This window comes from Pleurodeles waltl, chromosome 4_2 (genome assembly GCF_031143425.1).
Source record: "Pleurodeles waltl isolate 20211129_DDA chromosome 4_2, aPleWal1.hap1.20221129, whole genome shotgun sequence".
In the NCBI taxonomy this organism is placed as follows: Eukaryota; Metazoa; Chordata; class Amphibia; order Caudata; family Salamandridae; genus Pleurodeles; species Pleurodeles waltl.
Window position 1 is genome coordinate 757,727,614 of NC_090443.1, and position 19,358 is coordinate 757,746,971.

Consider the following 19,358-nt stretch of genomic DNA (forward strand, 5'->3'; position numbering starts at 1 on the left):
CATGCACGCCTCAATCTCTCCCCCCATCTTTCATCCACCCTACTCCACACAGGCATAGCCCATACAGAATGCTTCCAGTGTACTAACCTGTTTGTCTGGAGGACCGTAGAGTAGCGTGTACTGGGGGAGGACCCCATCCACAAGTTTCTCCAACTCCTCCAATGTGAATGCAGGGGCCCTTTCCCCAGACGCACGAGCCATTGTCTCTTCCAAACCGAGGTCACAGCAGCACTTGCAGTGTAGGTCCTCTCCTGTCAAAGAGCAGGTATCGAGTGATTGCACAGATAGAAAATGGCGGTCACGTCCGCGACGGTGGGTACCGTCACCACCGGCGTACATCGTCATTGGCTCCTGGGACCCATAGGGTCCAATGCAGAATTGCGCCGCGGTCTTCGACCGCCTACCGCGATGGTGTACAACGCCAGCGCAGTTACCTCACATCCCATTGTCCCACTTTACAGGTCAGGCAGCTGCCATTTAAGGGGCCCACATGGCTTACTTTTTAACTGTGTCACACATACCTAGGCCTTGCCTCAACACTCACACAGGCCAAATCTCGGACTATGATTTGTGTTCTGTGCAAGCTGTGGGTACATACCTCTGAGTTGGTTGACTCTGTGCTCGCTGTTGTCCTTCATAGGCACCGTCCGCTGGGACATGTGAGGAGATGGCGGCATCCTCCGGTGTATAGGCCGCTGGTGGACCTGTCGACAATGGAGGAAAGACATGAGATCAACACCTACAGGCTTGATCGTGCCACAATCCTGGAACTGTGTGCCCAGCTGGAGCCAGACCTGATGTCATCTATCCGCCATCCCACAGGAATCCTCCCTCAAGTGCAGGTGCTGTCAGTACTCCATTTCCTAGCAAGTGGGTCTTTTCAAACAACAGCGGCCATAGCATCAGGGATGTCCCAGCCTATGTTTTCCAACGTGTTGTCCAGAGTGTTGTCTGCCCTGCTGAAACACATGCAGAGCTACATCGTTTTCCCTCAGGGGGAGGATTTGCCTACAGTGAAAGGTGACTTCTATGCCCAACATCATAGGTGCCATTGATGGGACGCATGTGGCTTTGGTACCCCCGCAGGAGTGAACAGGTGTACAGAAACCGGAAGAGTTATCATTCCATGAATGTGCAGATGGTGTGTTTGGCAGACCAGGACATCTCCCATGTTAATGCCAAATTCCCTGGCTCAGTGCATGACGCTTACATCCTGCGGAATAGCAGCATCCCTTATGTGATAGGTCAACTCCAGAGGCACTGTGTGTGGCTATTAGGTGAGCACCTGGAAGCAAGTCAGTGGGAATAGTTGTCTGGGTCTGGGGATATCCCTACAGGTTAGTGTGTGTCTAACAGTTGTCCCTCGCCATTTGCAGGTGACTCTGGTTACCCCAACCTGTCATGGCTACTGACCCCAGTGAGGAATCCCAGGACAAGGCCAGAGGAATGCTATAATGAGGCCCATGGGCGAACTCAGCGGATAATACAGTGGACCTTCGGCCTCCTGAAGGCCAGGTTCAGGTGCCTCCATATGACAGGTGGATCCCTATTCTACTCACCAAAGAAGGTGTGCCAGATCATCGTGGCCTGCTGTATGCTTCACAACTTAGGTTTGCGACAACAGGTGCCTTTTCTGCAGGAGGATGGTCCAGATGGCAGTGTTGTTGCAGCTGTGGAGCCTCTGGACAGTGAAGGCGAGGAAGCAGAAGAAGAGGACATCGACAACAGGAACTCAGTGATCCTGCAATATTTCCAGTGAGACACAGGAAAGAATACAAACCTGCCTACTACATGTACTTTAACACTACTACCTCTCTACTTTCTGTCGTTTTCACCCAGTGTATGGTCACTGAGTTGTCACTTTCCCTTACGATTTCACAGATGTGAGTCCCACAGTGTGACATCTGCTTTGTTTCCTCATGGACTAGAGCTGTGTAACATAGGTATGTTGACATTACATTTGAAAGAGCATTTTGTCACTGTAATTGCTAATACACTATTTCGAAATCACAGACTGACTCCAGATTGTTTTGTGCTTCAAGGGTGTTTATTTAAGTGCTCAATATTGGAGGGAGTTGTAATATGGTGAGGGGTGATGGTGGAGGAATGTCCATGGCAGAGTCCAGTCTATTAGTCTCACAGGTGCATTGCCCAAATGGGCATAGGAAGTGGAGCTGGGGCAGTTTGAGGATGGACAGGGTGACAAAGTGGAACCGAAGGATGACATTCAGAGTTGTCTCATTTCTTGGCTGGGTTTTGGCATCGTTCTCTGTCTTTGTCCTGGCTCTCAGGGACCGTTTGCGGGGTGGTTCTCCCTCTGCAGGGGGTGTGGTGGTCCTGTGGCGGTGCCTCCTGTTCACTATCGCCGGCGGAGGTGGTGGGCAGTTCATCGTCCAGGCTAGTGTCAGGGGCCCCTTATTGTGCCACAGTGTCCCTCCTGGTGTTGAGTACTTCCTTCAGCACCCCTACAATGGTGCCCAGGGTGGAATTGATGGATCTGAGTTCCTCCCTGAAGCCCATATACTGTTCCTCCTGTAGGCGCTGGATCTCCTGAAACTTGGCCAGTACCATTGCCATTGTCTTCTGGGAGTGGTGGTAGGCTCCCATAATGTTGGAGAGGGCTCGTGGAGAGTGGGTTCCCTTGGCCTGTCCGCCCCCTGTCGCACAGCAGCCCTCCCAGTTCCCCTGTGTTCCTGGGCCTCCGTCCCCTGGACTGTACGCCCACTACCACTGCCCCCAGGTCCCTGTTGTTGTTGGGGTGGTGGGTTAGCCTGGGTTCCCTGTAGTGGTGGACACACTGCTGATTGACGTGACCTGGGGACAGAGGTATGGGCCCGCTGGGTGGGTGATGTGCTGGTGTTTCCAGAGGGGGGAAGCTCTGTAGTGGCCTGTGACTGTGTCAGGGGAACCGACTGTCCCGAGGTCCCTGATGGGCCTGGCTGGTCATCTAGATCCAGTTGAACAGAGCTGCTGTCATCACTGTGAGCCTCTTCTGTTGCTGGTGTGGACATGTATGGACCCTCCTGTCCAGTGACGTTGGGTAGGGGTCCTGCAGCGGTATAAAAGGATGTTTATTACATCTGTGTGTGCCATGGTGTGCAATGGGTGGGTGACTGTATACCCCAGTTCTTGCATTCCTGTGTGGGACCTTGTGTGATGGTGGTTTAGGGGGGTGTATGGGTATGTGAAGTGGCCATGCTTTGGTGATGGGTGTCCATGCTTTGTTGATGCATGTAGGGATTGGTGTTAGGATGTGTGGTTTGTGATGTTGGGACATTTGTGAGGAGTTGGAGTGATGGAGGTGAAGGTGAGGGTGGGGATATGTGATGGCATGCAGGTAGGGTGGGGGATGTAATAGTTAAGATTTGACTTACCAGAGTCCATTCCTCCATCTACTCCTGCGAGGCCCTCAGGATGCAGAATCACCAAGACCTGCTTCTCCCATGTTGTTAGTTGTGGGGGAGGAGGTGGGGGTCCGCCGCCAGTCCGCTGAACCGCAAGGTGGTGTCTTGAGACCACGGAACGCACCTTCCCCCATAGGTCGTTCCACCACTTCCTGATGTCATCCCTATTTCTTGGGTGCTGTCCCACTGCGTTCACCCTGTCCACTATTCTGCGCCATAGCTCCATCTTCCTAGCTATGGAGGTGTGCTGCACCTGTGATCCTTATAGCTGTGCCTCTTCCCGGACGATTTCCTCCACCAGGACCCTGAGCTCCTCCTCAGAGAGCCTGGGGTGTTTTTGTCATGCCATGGGGTAGTGTGGTTGATGTGTGGGGTGGTGTGTGTAGTGATAAGTGGGGTGGTATTTAGTGGTGTGTTGAGTGAGGTGCGTGGAAGTTATGTGGGTGATGGTATTGTGTGCCTGTGGATGCTTGGTAGTTGTTTGTAGTGTCTCTCTATGGCCATCTCTCAGTAATTGTGGTCGTAGAGGTTTGTGGGTGATGTGGGTGTGTGTTTTATATTGTAATGGGTGTGTGGGAGTGGTGTGTGTATTTTGAATTGTCCAATGCGGCTGTGGTTTGTAAACGTGTGTGTATTTTGAGCGTGGCGGTGTGTACCGCCAATGGAATACCGTGGTTGAAAGACCGCCGCATGGATTCGTCTGTCGTGATAGTGTGGGCGTTTTTCTGTTGGCGTGACGGTGGAGGTTTTGTTTTTGCCAGTTTATCACTGACCTTTGGTGTGGCAGACTTTTGTGGGTGTCTGAATTTTGGCGGATTCCGAGCTGTGGGTCATAATAACTGTGGCGGATTTTCGCGGCCTCGGTGGTGTGTTGGCTGTCTTCTGCACGGCGGTAAGCGGTATTTACCTCCAATGTTGTAATGACCGCCTATATGTGATTCCTACCTAAGCTCAGGATAAGCCCTAATCCACCCTTCAGGATTCCCTCTCATGGGAAGACATCATCCCCCAAACCTGAGTATGAAGATGCCTGTTATCCATATAGACACCAGTCCAGGGAACCAGTGGTCTCAGCAAGCAGCTGTCATGAAGCCAGACAACATGCAGTTGTGGTCATTTGGCTGGAACCTTCCTCTAACGTGTATGGGACAGAGAAGTGTTTTTTATAATAAAACAACTGATGTTCTGAGAAAATTTCCCCATGTAAAAATAGGTTTGTTTCTGTGAATGTTACAGACGCAGTGTCCCACTTGTGCCCTCAATCCTATCTCACTGCAGCCTTGAGCAAAGCACACAGTGAAAAGAATATTGTGCTAAAAAATTTAATGCTTTCCTAGGTGAAAGAACAGTTAGATAAGGAAAATGAAACAGCACCACAAAAGTGGCCGATTCTAAACTGATAAAATGAAGCAGAATAAAATGTCACTCGGCTAAAGGGCACACTCAGCAGGCCTATTTGCTAAAATAAAGTGCCCAGAGACATCTCTAAAATGACTATACAACATCTTGGACATTCAGGATGAGTCATGTAAACTTATGGATGTAAACGTTATACCGTGGAAAAGGCTTATGCCCTCACCCAATCTCAAGTCAAGTTGCATAATAGTTCTCCATCCACCTTCTGTGCATTATCCACGCATGGAGTGTTATTGCTCTATATGTGCTGCAGAATGCAGTACACATTGAGACAGAAAACCCAAGGAGAAGTTAAAACATTTCTCCTTGTTACGCCTCTTCTGGGGATGTGTAAGGTTTTTGGACTGCGCCAGGTTTGTGTGAGTCTTATAATCGTTGTCAAACTTCATGGGTGTTGCATGTGAACACTCACTGCAAAGCCCATGCAACACCTCCTTGATGCAGAGTAATACAACGTAGTGCTTTACACTGCCTTTGCTCACTCAATAATTATGAGGTCATCCCAAGCAATGCATGTTGGTTTTGCATCATACCATTAGTATGAGTAAGACTCCTGCACCCCCTGAACTTCATGAAAAGTGACTCACTTGTGGGGCAAGACCCTTGTATATGAGCCCCAAAATGTAAACCACACCAGATGACTTATGGCTGTATTTTACACTGTTTTGCATCATGGTTGCACCACTCTTGTTGTGCATCCATGACACAAAATGCTAGTACAGAATTTAAAAGTCAGGCAATGTGCACCACGTTGTGTGGTCTGGAATCTTTTCTAAGTGCAAATCAGCAGCTTGTGCTGCATTGTTTTACATTTAATTCAGGAAGGCGTTCCAGTGGGGATCATGGGCTTTTCTGTACAACCACCCATGGGGTTTATGTAATCCCAGATTTACGTTTTTTGCACCTGGGATTGCGTGATTACTCCATGCCTCACAAAGGATGCTGTAACGAGGAGAAAAATATTTGTTGTCCTTGTTATTTCCTCTAGCTACCTGTGCTGCATTCTGAAGCACACATAGGAATGAGGAAAATGCCTTGAAAGATAGCCATTATACAGGATGATATCGCTTACCACACAAAAACACTTCTCCTCTCAATGCAGGCACCCTGGCACCATGGTGTAAGGGTGCTTGTGTTTTGGTGCAAGGCTGCCTGAAGTGCAACAATGCAAGGAGAGAGCAGAAATGCTCTATATCTTAAAAAAATATTGTTCTGTTCTGTCCTTTCTCTTTCACGCAACACAATGCATAGACTAGGCTTTCTTCCCTGCATTGCATCTCAGATTAGTTAATAGGCCCCTTAACATGCCAGGCAAATTGAAATTTCTAATTTGCATGCCCAAGTATTTACACCAGCGGCCGGATTAAAGAAGTGCCCAGGGGGTGCAATGGGTGTTTGCACCCTCTTTGTGAGCCCCTGGGGCACCTCTGAATTACAAAAGGGGCTCCAGATGCTTGTGCGGCCAGTATCAATAGCGCTGCCACACTTATAGTACTTCCGCTATCAGCAGAGGTTGTTCCCTCATTTGCAGGGGCGTGTGGCCCCATACAAATGAGGGAATACCTTTCCCTCTGCGTGTGCTCATTATTATAGATGTGGGTACAGAGGCATAGAGGATGTCAGGAGGTGTATTGACAGGGCACCACTTAACAGGTGGTGCACTGTCAGTGCACTCCTGATGGCAGCCCTCTGGATAGGGGAAAGTGGGTGCCAGGGCCTCCCCAGACATTCCCTTGCATGAGGGTGCAGTCACTCACTGCATCCACCTGCAAGGGATATCTGTTATCCCCCATAAAAGTGCAGGCAGGTTGCTGGCTGCACAGTGAAACTCGGAGCGGCTTTAAATAATCTGCTCCGCTTTATGCTCGAATAGGCTTCCCCCTTAGGCAGTGCAAGTTTTCAGCAGCACTGGGGGATGTGCATTCAACATAATAGGGTGCAGTCTATCAGTTTGTCCAAGGTGCACCACTTGTAAGGTGTGCCGTGGCACAAAAAGAGAAAGTACACCCAATGCGTAATAGGGCCGTGGTGATGCAAGTAGTCACACATATGTACACTGTCAACATACACATGCAACACATTCAAAGACATCAAGCATGTCACCTCACATATCCGCATGAAATACACTGATCCGTGGTATTGTTTCCATGCACTGCCCAGTACACTACCCTGTAAAACACACATTTGACTCAGTACACTGATCCCTGGTATTGTTTCCATGCACTGCCCAATACACTACTCTGTAAAACACACATTTGACTCAATGCACCATTTCAAGCAGACACATTAGCACAAAGCACCCGTTGAGTCAACCGTATGTCACACATCCAAGTGGATGCGTCAGACATAAAGCATGTCATGTAATGTTTGAAAATCACACATTGCCTTCTTTCCACTGATGTGTGGAAAAGTATGATGCATTAGTTGAAAAGGTGGCACTTCCATCCAGGAAATGATGTAATGGCTCTGCCATGCTGCAAACAAGGAAGTGTGAATTTACTTTCACTTTCCTTTACAGTCTTTTTGTCAGTGCTTGTTGGAGGTTGTGTCTTGTGGTTGCTGGGCAGTGTGGACCTGTTGATTGATCTTGTTGGTGGCTGTGCTGTCCCTGTTGTGCCCCTAAAGTTATTTTTTATATCGTAACTGTTATTTGTATTGTTTAGTCCAGTGTATTGTCTGATGTCTGCCTTTTCAAGGTTCTGTATTGTTTGGGGTAGTTGGGGGGCCTTGGGTAGGTTATTATTATTTGGGGAATTTGTTTGGGGGAGGGATATGTCTAGGAAGGGCAGAGCACGTAACATGTCAGAGCAGGAGTTCAGGTGATTCCTGTGGCTGATAACCCACTCCCTCCCCAACGTGATTGCCATTGAGGATTGGGTAATCCAGGGCTACCCAGGACCAGAAGATGAGGTAGGAAAAGGTGTGGCAGAACATGCAGAGGATTTTCAAAGTTTAGCATACAATACAACCACTCAAGCATCATAGGTTAGTTGTGGTCAGCCGGGAGGCTGACCCTCCTTGATTACCTTGGATTTGAAGCAGGGGTAGTTGTTGTTAAGTACAAATATGCTGTGATTTTATAGCTGAGTCTCCTTTGCTAGTATATGTTTTTTTTGTCTATGACTCTAAGGGTCATATATGTTTTATGGTCAGAATGCCATCCTTCCGCCTATCTTTGTTGATAATAAGAAGCATGCCACAGGGGCATTTTAACACTGGGCTGGCATTAGCCCACACAGACTATGCAGTGCATGCCAGCCCCAGAGGTACTTCTTGCCCCATAAGCACTGTGCATGTAGTGTTGTCACCTGACATTCCGGGTAATTACTGACACACATATGTGTGTGCCAAACTCTATGAGCCTCATAACCAAACATTTGGCACAGGGCAGAGCAGCAATGCTTCTTGCTATGCTGCCCGGCATCAAAAGAAAAGGGCAAGAATGCACTGTATTAATGACATACGTGGCATTCCTGTCCTTTCTACCTGCACAGGTGCACAAATTGGTGCCTTTCGTTAATGCTGGCACCCTTGCACCATGGTGCAAGGTTGTCTGTGTCGCTAGCACAATTGTTTCACCTTCCTGCACAAAAGCACTCAATGGAGGCATTCTCCACATTCTGCTGCACACATACAAACAAGAATAAACACAAAGAGAAATAAAGAGGTTACACCTCCCATAGGGAGGTACGCAGCTTTGACGCCTTCCCAGGTTTACACATTCTTGTGAATCTGGGAATGTGTCAAAACCCGTGGATGTTGCCTAAAAAAGTGCCACAGTTCACATGGAATGCCTCTTTGATGTAGAGTAAGGTTATGCAGCACTTTGTGCTGACTTGCCTTACTCCATATCTATGAGGCCATGGCAAGTCAAACAGGGTAGCCTTGCATCGCCTCATATATAGGATTGAGAGGGGTGTGCCACTGAAGCATCACAAAAAATGACAGCCAATACACGTTACAGGTGAACACACTCACATGTAAATATGTCCAAATGTTTGACAGGCTGTTTGGGGAACATCTGAATATTTCTCCTACATCATACATGTTGGTGTGCAAGTGTTCTCAATTTCTCATTGTGCCGGCACCTGTAATGGATGGACGATCTCTATTTACTGTGCAGCATTCACATGTACTGAGCTCAGTAAAGGCAAGGAACAAGCATGGCAACATTCTCATGTATATAGCACTGTCATGGACATGTATCAATATGAGAAAGGCACGGCTAATGTAATACCTTGCAGATTGTGGCATTTCAAATCATTAGGGTCACAAACACATGATAGGCAGGCACCCTTGTGCTATTATGGAAGCAGTGATGTATCTTTACTTGGTCCACAATATGTACACAACATTCCTGATTAGGCACACCATATCTGTGTACACTTCGACCTGCCATACCTATGTATAACATTAAGCCATGTCAACTGTGTCATGTGCCTCATGTTTAACGTGCAGACATAGATACACAATTGGTAATTCAATGTACTGTACAGTGTTTGTGTTCTACATTCAAAGTGCAATGTACCATGTTATGTCTTGTCGGTGGGCCTGAACCCTATACAATGGCTGAGGTGGACAGCTTAAGGATCTGGATGCTGCCAGTGAGTGCCACTCGAATGGTTACTTTCTTGGGCAAGGATTGTGTGTGATGTTGGACAACATTTGAAATGACATGTTCAATGGGTTTTCCCATTCCAGTGGAAAATGTTGTTCCAGACATGGTACCTCATAAATGTAATAGGTCAAAGTTGCATCTGCATTAGATAGTGACTAACGTCAAGGTGAATGTATTACCAATTTATGCAGGCCCACATGATAGATGGGGTGACAGAGGAGCCATGACCAAAATGCAATAGTCCGTTAAAGTATATGGGACCATATTTATAGCTCAACATGGCTTGGGATGTTTAATCATCCAAATGCATGTCGGATGGACATTGCTACTGTAGTATTACAAATTGCATTCTATGTACATTTGTGTACTGCAAGTCCAAACAGAATGTGCGGATTCACACCTCATGGTAGACAGGATTGGTAAGGTTACTTTAGCTGGCCCAGGTGTCAGCATTAAACACATGGTAATGCAATTGCAGGCCTCACTCATTGTCTAATGCCCCATTCTCCATGTTGTATACATAGTCATACCTTTGTGCTGTCTTGCCAATGTGTGTTTGACCAAAGACATGTCTGCACATCATTGTCATTCAACAGTCCATTACACAAACCACCTTTTGGTTATGTTACCCATAATTGCTTGCAACAAAAGTGTCACCCAGGATTACACTTTGGCTAGCGCTTGCTAGTTACGCCACAAGATACTTGCGCATATGAGATATATAGCATGCATATACACACCCATCACATGGATATGCTGAGTGATGATGTGCAGCAAGGTGCTTTCAATCAATCAATTAATCAGTGCTTGTATAGTGCAACTACTCACCCGTTAGGGTCTCAAGGCGCTGGGGTGGAGTGCAGCATTTACCAATGAGGTAGTTCATGATAAAGCCATGTCTTCAGTTCCTTCGTGGAGCTTGGGAGGGAGGTGGTTTGTCTGATGTGGAGAGGGAGGGTGTTCCAGGGGGTGGCTGTGAGGTAGGAAAAGGAGCGTCCTCCTGTTCTGTATTCCCTGATGTGGGGTACTTCTGCGAGAGAGAGCTGGGATGAGTGTAGTGTCCTGTGGAGTACGTGGAGGTTGAGTCGTTGGTTCAGGTAGGCTGGTCCGGTGTTGTGGAGGGCTTTATGTGTGTGGGTGGGGATCTTGAAGGTGATTCTTTTCTCTATGGGAAGCCAGTGCAGTGTACGCATGTGTTGCGAGATGTGGCAATGTCAAGGTAGGTCAAGGACCAGTCTGGCGGCGGCATTCTGGATGTTTTGTAGTTTGCGAGTGAGTTCCTTGTTGATACCAGCGTTGAGTGCGTTGCCAAAGTCCAGTCTCTATGTGTGTGTGAGGGTCTTTCTATGTTCGAGGGGGATCCACTTGAAGGACGTGCGTAGGAGGCAGAGGGTGCAAAATCAGGTGGAGGTAACTGAGTTGATTTGATGGTTCATGCTGAGGTTAGAGTCCAGGATGATTCAGAGGTTGCAGACTTGGCTGGTGGGGGTGGGTAGGTTTCTGAGTGCGGGTGGCCTCTAGGAGTTGTTCCACACACTGGGTTGAGGGCCCATGATGAGTGCTTTGAGAACAGGGGTCCCCAAGGATAAAGTAAGTAAAGACTTGTACACTGGGAATATAAATATAGGCCAAGGGACATGAGATTAGTTTTATAACAGTCATCACAGCCCCAACCCTAACCCACAGGACATGATTCCACTTTTGAACACCTTGTAATGAAAGACATGTCGGGCCTGAAGCTCTGGGTGGCAGCCCTGGAGCACAAGGTGGACACAGCAATGCATTTGCTACATATACTTCTGCAGTCTGTGGACTGCATTGGGGAACGATTGTAGGTCACACGGGCCCTTTCTACCCTTCCACATGTTTTAAGTTTTGTTTTTATTACACTGTTTTAAAAGCATAGTTTAGGCATAGCTAGTGTAGGCATAGGTTAGATTTGGCATAGTTGTTTTAAGACTGTAGGTGGGGTTGGTTCAGTAATATGTGTTTTAATAAACAAAAATAAAAAAATAAAAAATTATTTCTTTGTTAAGCTTAGTATGTTTAGTTAGTTTGTTTAGTTTATGTTGTTTTTGTTTGAAGATGTGTATTAAGAAGGGTGAGGGTTGATGTTTATCTTTCTTGTATGTGTAAAGCAAGATAAGTTAAGATTAAGCTGGTTGTTATGAACATGGTGGGAAACACCGCCGACCCCCGTAGCGACGGTGAACAGAAGATCGCCAGTGATGGTGAAAAGCACACCGCCATATAATGATGCAAAAACCAGAAACCTCCAAAAAATCTGCTACCTCCAGCCTCCACCTGGGCACTTGATGGCGGAAAGGCTGCACACCCCACCCCTCCACTGCCAAGCACACAAATCCCCGCCCTCCAAATAATGATGCACAAATCACTACTGCGGATAGTCGAACGACCATTGGCAGTTCAGAAAGCCACGGCCAGCAAGTGGACCCAACAGCAAGAATTGCACACATTGGCAAGTTTGAAACCCGCACACCAGACACACATTCACAATACTATAAAACACACACATACATACCCCACAATCCTTTGCATTGGCAATAGGACATCTGAGATTGACAACACAGCATGCATACACTGAAAGCAACATCAAACAAGTCACACACCCAACCACACAACAGCACCCTCACCAATAATCCTACAACACACCACCTACAACACACCACCTACAACACACCCCATGGAACTCCCTAATCACCCCCGCTTCACAGATAGGGAGCTAAGAACAATGGTGGATGAAATACTGAAGGTTGAGCCACAAACCTTCGGGGCACAGATCCATCACACACCCATCACCAGGAAGATGGAGTTATGGTAGACTATAGTAAACAAGGTCAGCCCAATGGGAAACCATCCACACACAAGGGACGACATCCGCAAGAGATGGAATGACCTGAGTGGGAAGGTGAGGTCTATGGCATCCAGGCACAACATTGCGGTCCAGAAGACTGGTGGAGGACCCCCACCTACACCTCCGAATAGACCGACTGGGAGGAGAAGGTACTGGTGATCCTGTACCCTGAGGGCCTCACTGGACTCACTGGAGGACTGGACTTGGGTAAATCATCTACAATTACTTCATATCCACCACACCTATAATGCAGGTACCACCCCACCCTTCCAACTACCACCATGACCACTACCCCACCCAGGCCACAATCACTACATCCAGTCACCCTGCATGCCCACAAACCCACTAATAGGCCCACATCCCTCCCCCTGTGCACAGCCACCTACCCCTGCAAGGAATCACAATGGCACGACTGCACCCACAATGCACCTCCACGTCCCATGCAAAATGTTAGGACAACTCCACACCTGGACCCCTGTCAACATAGAGGACACCACCACCACCATGGCCTCCATCCACTCCGGATCACCATTGGACCCCTGCCCACACCAAACCTTCAATAAGGCAAACATCATTATCGCCCCCCACCTCTGCAAAACCATCAACAGCTCCTTCGAGTCAGCCACCTTCCCAGAAATATGGAAGCATGCAGAAATCAACGCCCTGCTAAAGAAACCAAAGGCAGACCCAGACGACCCCAAGAACTACCGGCCGATCTCCCTCTTCCCCTTCCCAGCCAAGGTAATCAAAAAATGTGTAAACAGCCAACTATCCCGGTTCCTGGAAGACAGTAAGGTACTCGACACCTCCCAATCCGGATTCCGCAGAAACCACAGCACTGAGACTGCACTCATTGCTGCCACAGACGACATTAGGACCATGCTCGACGAAGGAGAAACAGCAGCACTCATCCTCCTGGACCTCTACGCAGCTTTCGACACGGTATGTCATCACACTCTCAGCACATGCCTACACAACGCTGGAATCCGCAACAAGGCACTCGACTGGATCTCGTCATTTCTCTCAGGCAGAACCCAGGGAGTCCGCCTCTCACCGCTCCTGTCAGAAGCTTCCAGAATAATCTGTGGCGTTTCCCAAGGATCTTCGCTCAGCCCCACGCTCTTCAACGTTTACATGGCCCCTCTCGCCAACATCGCACAAACCCACCACATCAACATAGTTTCCTACGCAGATGGCACTCAGCTCATCCTCTCCCTCACAAAAGACCCTAAAACTACAAAGAACAACCTCCACAATGGACTTCACGTCATCGCCAGCTGGATGGAATCAAGCCACCTCAAGTTCAACACAGACAAGACAGAAATCCTCATCTTTGGCACCAACCCCTCAACTTGGAATGACTCCTGGTTGCCCACCTCCCTAGGAACCGCGCCCTCACCCACCACCCACGCACGCAACCTAGGCTTCATCTTGGACTCCACACTCAGCATGACTCAGCAGGTCAATGCCATCTCCTCTTCCAGCTACAACACTCTCCGCATGCTCCGCAAAATCTTCAAGTGGATTCCCATTGAAACCAGGAAAACTGTCACCCACGCCCTGGTCAGAAGCCAATTGGACTACGGAAACCCCCTATATGCAGGAATAACAACCAAACTCCTAACAAAACTGCAAAGAATCCAGAACGCATCCGCCCGCCTCATTCTGGACATCCCACGCTGTGACCACATTTCCCCCCACCTCAGAGACCTTCACTGGCTACCAGTATCAAAGAGGATCACCTTCAAACTCCTCATCCACGCACACAAGGCCCTCCACAACACAGGCCCAGCCTACCTCAACGACAGACTCACCTTCCACACCCCTACCCGCAATCTTCGCTCCGCCAACCTTGCCCTCGCCTCAATGCCCCGCATCCACCGCACCACTGCCGGAGGAAGATCCTTCTCTCACCTAGCCGCCAAGACCTGGAACTCCCTACCGGTCCACCTTCGCCAGACCCAAGACCTCTTGACATTCAGGAAACGCCTCAAGACATGGCTCTACAACCAGTAGCTCCCCCCCAGCGCCTTGGGACCCTAACTGGTGATTAGTGCGCTCTATAAATCCTTGATTGATTGAGTGATTGATTAAACAATGGTGTGCCTCCTTTTAATGCCTGCTCTGAGCATACGTTAAAAGTGTCAAAAAATGGTGCAAAGAAATCTTTTAGTTCTGGCATACATTGGCCCTCATTATGACATTGGTGATCTACTGACTGCCACTGTTAAAGTAGTGGTAATACCGCCAACAGTCTGGCTGTTACTGCCAAATTATGCCAAATTATGCCAAATTACTGCATAATTACTGCCAAACTATGACCATGGCGGTGAGACCTCCTGTAAGGAAATGCCTCCTTGGCATGGTTACCCCCTGACTTTTTGCCTTTGCTGATGCCAAGTTATGATTTGAAAGTGTGCTGAGGCCTGCTAACCAAGCCCCAGCACCAGTGTTCTTTCCCTAACCTGTACATTTGTTTCCACAATTGGCACACCCTGGCACCCAGGTAAGACCCTTGTAACTGGTATCCCTGGTACAAAGGGCCCTGATGCCAGGGAAGGTCTCTAAGGGCTGCAGCATGTCTTATGCCACCCTGGAGACCCCTCACTCAGCACAGACACACTGCTTGCCAGCTTGTGTGTGCTGGTGGGGAGAAAATGACTAAGTCGACATGGCACTCCCCTCAGGGTGTCATGCCAACCTCCCACTGCCTATGGCATAGGTAAGTCACCCCTCTAGCAGGCCTTACAGCCCTAAGGCAGGGTGCACTATACCATAGGTGAGGGCATAGGTGCATGAGCACTATGCCCCTACAGTGTCTAAGCAAATCCTTAGACATTGTAAGTGCAGGGTAGCCATAAGAGTATATGGTCTGGGAGTCTGTCATACACAAACTCCACAGCACCATAGTGGCTACACTGAAAACTGGGAAGTTTGGTATCAAAATTCCCAGCACAATAAATGCACACTGATGCCAGTGTACATTTTATTGTGAAATACACCCCAGAGGGCATCTTAGAGATGCCCCCTGAAAACATACCCGACTTCCAGTGTGGGCTGACTAGTTTTGCCAGCCTGCCACACATCAGACATGTTGCTGGTCACATGGGGAGAGTGCCTTTGTCACTCTGTGGCTAGTAACAAAGCCTGTACTGGGTGGAGGTGCTTCTCACTTCCCCCTGCAGGAACTGTAACACCTGGTGGTGAGCCTCAAAGGCTCACCCCCTTTGTTACAGCACCCCAGGGCACTCCAGCTAGTGGAGATGCCAGCCCCCTCCGGCCACGGCCCCACTTTTAGAGGCAAGGCAGGAGGAGATAATGAGAAAAACAAGGAGGTGTCACTGGGCAGTCAGGACAGCCCCCTAAGGTGTCCTGAGCTGAGGTGACTCTGACTTTTAGAAATCCTCCATCTTGCAGATGGAGGATTCCCCCAGTAGGATTAGGGATGTGCCCCCCTCCCCTCAGGGAGGAGGCACAAAGAGGGTGTAGCCACCCTCAGGGCTAGTAGCCATTGGCAACTAACCCCCAGACCTAAACCCACCCCTAAATTAAGTATTTAGGGGCTCTCAGAACCTAGCAAGAGAGATTCCTGCAACCTAAGATGAAGAAGGACTGCTGACCTGAAAGCCCTGCAGAGAAGACAGAGACACCAACTGCTTTGGCCCCAGCTCTACCGGCCTGTCTCCCCACTTCAAGAAAAACTGCAACAGCGACGCGTTCCCCAGGGTCCAGTGACCTCTGAAGCCTCAGAGGACTACCCTGCATCTAAAAGGACCAAGAACTCCCGAGGACAGTGGCTCTGCTCAAAGAAGAAACATCTTTGCAACAAAGAAGCAACTTTTAAAGACCACACGTTTCCCGCCGGAAGCGTGAGACTTTGCACTCTGCACCCGATGCCCCCGGCTTGACCTGCGGAGAAACAACACTACAGGGAGGACTCCCCGACGACTGCAACCCTGTGAGTAGCCAGAGTTGACCACCCTGACCCCCCCCCAGCGACGCCTGCAGAGGGAATCCAGAGGCTCCCCCTGACCGCGACTGCCTGCTTCTAAGAACCTGATGCCTGGTAAAGACACTGCACCCGCAGCCCCCAGGACCTGAAGGATCCAACCTCCAGTGCAGAAGTGACCCCCAGGTGGCCCTCTCCCTTGCCCAGGTGGTGGCTACCCCGAGGAGCCCCCCCCACTTGCCTGCCTGCTTCACTGAAGAGACCCCTGGGTCTCCCTTTGAACTCCATTGTAAACCCGTCGTCTGTTTGCACTCTGCACCCAGACGCCCCCGTGCCGCTGAGGGTGTACTTTTTATGCTGACTTGTGTCCCCCCCGGTGCCCTACAAAACCCCCCTGGTCTGCCCTCCGAAGGCGCGGGTACTTACCTGCTGGCAGACTGGAACCGGGGCACCCCCTGCTACATTGAAGCCTATGCAATTTGGGCACCACTTTGACCTCTTCACCTGACTGGTCCTGAGCTGCTGGTGTGGGGAATTTGGGGTTGCTCTGAACCCCCAATGGTGGGCTACCTTGGACCCAACTTTGAACCCTGTAGGTGGTTTACTTACCTGCAAAACTAACAAACACTTACCTTCCCCAGGAACTGTTGAAAATTGCACTGTGTCTAGTTTTAAAATAGCTTATTGCCATTTTTGTGAAAACTGTACATGCTATTTTGCTGATTCAAAGTTCCTAAGTTACCTAAGTGAAATACCTTTCATTTGAAGTATTGATTGTAAATCTTGAACCTGTGGTTCTTAAAATAAACTAAGAAAATATATTTTTCTATGCTAAAACCTATTGGCCTGGAATTGTCTTTGAGTGTGTGTTCCTCATTTATTGCCTGTGTGTGTACAACAAATGCTTAACACTACCCTCTGATAAGCCTACTGATCGACCACACTCCCACAAAAAAGAACATTAGAATTATCTCTTTTTGCCATTATCTTACCTCTAAGGGGAACCCTTGGACACTGTGCATCCTATTACTTACTTTGAAATAGTGCATACAGAGCCAACTTCCTACATTGGTGGATCAGTGGTGGGGTACAATACTTTGCATTTGCTGGACTGCTCAGCCAATACTTGATCACACAACTAAATTACAAAAATTGTCATTAGAAACTGATTTTTGAAATTTGAGCTATTTTTCTAAATTTTTAAAAGTCCTGTTAGGGCCTTGTGTTAGTCCCTGTTAGCATTTCTTTTAGAGTTTAAAAGTTTTGTAAAAGTTTGAATTAAGTTCTAGAGATAGTTTTAGATTCTTAAAAAGAATTCCAACTTTTAGAAACATAGGGGGTCATTCCAACCCTGGCGGTCGGTGTTAAAGCGGCGGCCAAACCGCCAACAGGCTGGCGGTAAAAAAAATGCAATTCCGACCCTGGCGGAAACCGCCAACAGAGACCGCCATTTTAACACACCGCCCGCCACGGCGGGACAAACAAACAGCGCAGCGGTCACCGCCAACACACAGGCGGGAGACAATGTACCGCCCACCCTATCACAACCCACCAATCCGCCACCTTTTCCGGGGCGGTAGCCCCGCCAATAAAAACACAGCGGAAACAGCCATTTCAAACGAAAAACGCTCACCTCCATACACCCCACGAGGAATCTGGACAGCATGGAACCCGAACTACACATCCTACCAGCCATTGTCTTCCTGCTCCTCTACCAGGAGCACGAACGCCGGCGCAGGAGACAACGGTGAGTACTGCACCTACGACACAGGGGAGGGGGAGGAAAAAAATTACAGGGACACACATATGCGACACACCCACCCTCACCCTCAACCACTACAACACACACATCAATGCATAGCAACACATCACAGTTACACCCCCAAACCCCCCGGAAGAATGCAAAGGCAAAAGGAAATGATTATAAATATAGAAATATATTGTAAGACTGAGTATAAAATGTATCACACATCTATAACTTTATATACATAAATTGTCCAGTCCGATATGTCTATCAGCCATTGTTCGTGGGCCACTAGGCCAAAACACATGGGCAAAGCCCACACAGGATACCTGCCTCCAACGGAGAGAACACTGCAGGGGCATCAGCTAGGAAAACTACAGGCACCTCAGGGGGAAGGGAAGGGGGGGCACCTCAGCCAGATGAGTCCACGACGCCAGATCCACGAGGGGCCTCCATGCCCACTGTGCCATCCTGGGGAGTGAAAAGTCACAGTCTCACAAGTCTCTATAGTGGGTGGGTTGCCCACTGTGCCATCCTGGGGAGTGCAAAGCCACAGTCTCTCAAGTCTCTACAGTGGGTGGGGTGCCCACTGTGCCATCCTGGGGAGTGCAAAGCCACAGTCTCTCAAGTCTCTACAGTGGGTGGGGTGCCCACTGTGCCATCCTGGGGAGTGCAAAGCCACAGTCTCACAAGTCTCTACAGTGGGTGGGGTGCCCACTGTGCCATCCTGGGGAGTGCAAAGCCACAGTCTCTCAAGTCTCTACAGTGGGTGGGGTGCCCACTGTGCCATCCTGGGGAGTGCAAAGCCACAGTCTCTCAAGTCTCTATAGTGGGTGGGGTGCCCACTGTGCCGTCCTGGGGAGTGCAAAGCCACAGTCTCTCAAGTGGATAACAGTCTCCACTGGTACTGGAGGGGGACTAGTGCCAAGAGTGCTTCGTGCAGCCCTGCCCGACACAGATGCGGGCCTGCCCCTTCCGCAAATGGGCCAGCGGTGCTTGAGATGAAGGGCCCAGTTCAGCGGTGCTTGAGATGAAGGGCCCTGTTCAGCGGTGCTTGAGACGGCAGTGCCCAGCAGAGCAGTGCTTGAGATGAAGGGCCCAGTTTAGCGGTGCTTGAGACGGCGGTGCACAGTTCAGCGGTGCTTGAGACGGCGGTGCACAGTACAGCGGTGCTTGAGACGGCGGTGCCCAGCGGAGCAGTGCTTGAGATGAAGGGCCCAGTTCAGCGGTTCTTGAGACGGTGGTGCCCAGCGGAGCAGTGCTTGAGATGAAGGGCCCAGTTCAGCAGTGCTTGAGATGGCGGTGCCCAGTTCAGCGGTGCTTGAGACGGCGGTGCCCAGTTCAGCGGTGCT